We start from the raw sequence: 3,448 nt of genomic DNA, 5'->3' as shown, positions 1-3,448 counted from the left end.
ATTATATAGCATGACAGGGATTGAACCTGGGTCAGCTATGTGCAAGGCAAGCACTCTCCCCACTATACTATCTATCTCTCCAGCCAAGCAAATATCTGCCATGTTCAAAACAAGTGCCTTATCCACTATACTGTGTCTTCATCTCCAAATATATGTATACATATATGTATTGGTTTTAGGGCCATATCAGTGCTCAGGGGTTATTCCTGGCTCTGAATTCAGAATTTGCTCCTGAAAGTGCTTGGAGAACCACATGGAATGCCAAGAATTGAGCCAGGTTGGCAGCTTGCAAGGAAAGCACTCTACCAACTATATTATTTCTCTGACTCCATAAATATATATTTTTATAAGATTTTGATCTAGAATATCAGTCAAGACATCTTCCATCGCTTCTCGGCCTTTTGGCTAAGATCAAGTGTAGTATCTGTTCTTATCAGTTTAATATCTGATACGTCCTCTATCCGAGGACAAAATATTAAATGGATTTTTGGAGCTGGGAGTCGGAAGAGGAGCTTGCTCCGTCCGCTCCGCGCATCGACTCGGTATTGCAGTACCTCCGGGAACGGTGCACCCCCTCCTCGGGGAAATAAACTTGCAAGAAAAGACAAAAAAAAAAAAAAGACATCTTCCATCAATTTTTACTTTTCACTGGATAAAGATTTGTCATTTTCTTCCTGTTTAAGTTATTGTGGTAAAGTAGAAAAATGTCCCAAATAGGACATAATATCTTTTTACTCTGAGGCTAGAAGTCACAGTATCATTTTAGCTGGGTGAGTGTTAGTTCACATGCATAAACTTAAAACCTGAAGATACTTCTACAGGCTGGGCCCTGTGATAGGCCTGGTGTCGCATAGAAACAGAGATGCCAGTCTTGCTCTGTTGTTAGGCCTTCTGGATAAGTGGAGAGTTAGCTGTCTTCATCCATGCCTCCTTTTGAGCAGGTGGCCTTCAATATGCTCACTAGCCTCATTTATACAAAATTGAAAATTAAGCCAGACAGATGGACTCATTAAAGTCCATTAAGAAAATTAGGCCAGACAGAATGGACTCAATAAAATCCTTTTTTTTTTTTTCTTCTTCTTATTTTTCTAGAAGTGAGGGGGTGGACACATGCTGCTTTCTCTTGGCTTGGTGCTCAAGGATCAAATCTGGTGGTACTCCGGGAAATGTACGCAGTACAGGGGGATCAAATGAGGGTTGCCTGGATACAAGGCAAGAGATTAACCCCTGTATTATCTTTCTGGTCCATCACCTTTGTGGATGCTGCCTTGAATCAATCGTAGATTTTCCTGAGCTTGAGTTTCTTCTTCTCTATCAAAAACTATGATAAAAATTTGTTGTCATCAACCTAGGTTTCAGGAGGAGCATGTGACAAGCACACATAAAAGATTGCATATGATTATGGCTACAGCTCACACCTGCTTAGAACTTTTTAATTCTCAAAGAGCAACAATATTGTGGAAAAAATCCCTGTTTTACAGATGAAAACTGTGGCTCAGAATGTTTTGGTATAACATAGTTTGTACTGATAGACTCAGAAATTAAACCTATGTCTCCAAGATTTATTATTTTTCATCTTTATAATTCTTCCTTATTTACAACAGGATTTTTTTTTTTTGTGGTTTTTTTTGGGTCACACCCGGCAGTGCTCAGGGGTTATTCCTGGCTCCAGGCTCAGAAATTGCTCCTGGCAGGCACAGGGGACCATATGGGACGCCGGGATTCGAACTGATGACCTCCTGCATGAAAGGCAAAAGCCTTACCTCCATGCTATCTCTCCGGCCCCTACAACAGGATTTTTTAGTTATTAAGTTACATTGCAGTAGAATGTCTTAAAAGAATTATTTTGAAATGCTCTTTATGCATCATTTATTATTAATTTTAAGAATTCATCAGATAGAATGAAGTTGTGTTAATTATTTACTATTCATTTATTACTTTATTAAATCATATAATGGCTCCAAACCATAACAACTCTTTAAGGCACAGAAAATAAATAAAAACACAGGTCAGGGGCCAGAGCGGTGGCACAAGTGGTAGGGCGTTTACCTTGCCCACGCTAACCTAGGACAGACCGAGGTTTGATCCCACCCCAACCAGCAGCAGGAGCAATTTCTGAGCGCATAGCCAGAAGTAAACCCTGAGAGTCACCGGGTGTGACCCAAAAAGCAAAAACAAACAAACAAACAAAAAACCAAACACTTGGGCTAGACTGAATGCTACACACATCTTAACCCCTAGCACTAATGAATACCATTTCTGGTAGTTGAATAGTATCTTTCAATAAAACAAAGATCTGGCCAATATTCTTTTTTTTGGGGGGGGGGTCACACCCGGCGGTGCTCAGGGGTTATTCCTGGCTGTGTGCTCAGAAATAGCTTCTGGCAGGCACGGGGGACCATGTGGGACACCGGGATTCGAACCAATCACCTTTGGTCCTGGATCGGCTGCTTGCAAGGCAAACGCCGCTGTGCTATCTCTCCGGGCCCTGGCCAATATTCTTAAATTCTGGTAAGATGTTATATGGTTCATTGACTTTAGAATGCATCACTGATGAATGAGCACAAATCTTTCTTTTTTTTTTTATATTTCAAAACTGTTTATTCATTGTATGTTTTAATTAATGCATAAAAGCCATTGTAACAGTTTAGAAGGATTTTTTTACTAATATATATTAATAAATTATCTATAATATACATACATATTTAAATATATTTTTAAATCACTTTATTTATTTATTTATTTTTATTTAAACACCTTGATTACATACATGATTGTGTTTGGGTTTCAGTAATAAAAGGAACACCACACATCACCAGTGCAACATTCCCATCACCCATGTCCCAAATCTCCCTCCTCCCCACCCGACCCCCGCCTGTACTCTAAACAGGCTCTGCATTTCCCTCATACGTTCTCAATATTAGGATCACATATATTCTTTAGCTCTGGAAGTTTCTCTTTAATGATGTTCTTGACCGTTGATTCTTCCTGGAAATTTTCTTCCTGGGTCTCTGGGACTCCAATGATTCTTAAGTTGTTTCTGTTGATCTTATCATAGACTTCTATTTTCATCTGTTCCCATTCTTTGACTAATTTTTCCATTGTCTGTTCATTTGCTTTAAGTTTTTTTTCCAATCTCTCCTGCTGTATGGAATTGTTATGTATCTCATCTTCCACAGCACCAAGTCTATTCTCAGCTTCTGATACCCTGTCCCAGAGCTTATCCATTTTGTCATTCACTTCGTTTACTGAGTTTTTCAGGCCTGTTAGTTGACATGTTATTTTAGTTTGGAGTTTTGTGATTTCTGTCTTCATATTTCTTGATTCTTATTAGTGTTCTGTTCCACTCTATCCATGGTTTCTTTGAGTTCTTTGAGTATCTTCCATATTGCTACTCTAAAGTCCTTATCTGAGAGGTTGATTAGTTGGTTGGTCATTTTGGTCATCA

General features: G+C 39.1%; 1 non-coding gene across 1 annotated transcript; it reads left to right on the top strand.

The window, feature by feature from the left end:
• The first annotated feature begins 385 nt into the window (after positions 1-385).
• LOC126008131 (U2 spliceosomal RNA) lies at positions 386-576 on the top strand. Its single transcript, XR_007495518.1, has one exon. It is a non-coding gene; the product is annotated as a U2 spliceosomal RNA (small nuclear RNA).
• The last annotated feature ends 2,872 nt before the right edge of the window (positions 577-3,448 follow it).

This window comes from Suncus etruscus, chromosome 4, assembly GCF_024139225.1.
Source record: "Suncus etruscus isolate mSunEtr1 chromosome 4, mSunEtr1.pri.cur, whole genome shotgun sequence".
Classification (NCBI taxonomy): Eukaryota; Metazoa; Chordata; class Mammalia; order Eulipotyphla; family Soricidae; genus Suncus; species Suncus etruscus.
The sequence above is the reverse complement of the archived record's forward strand: the minus strand, read 5'-3'. Positions and strand labels throughout refer to the sequence as shown.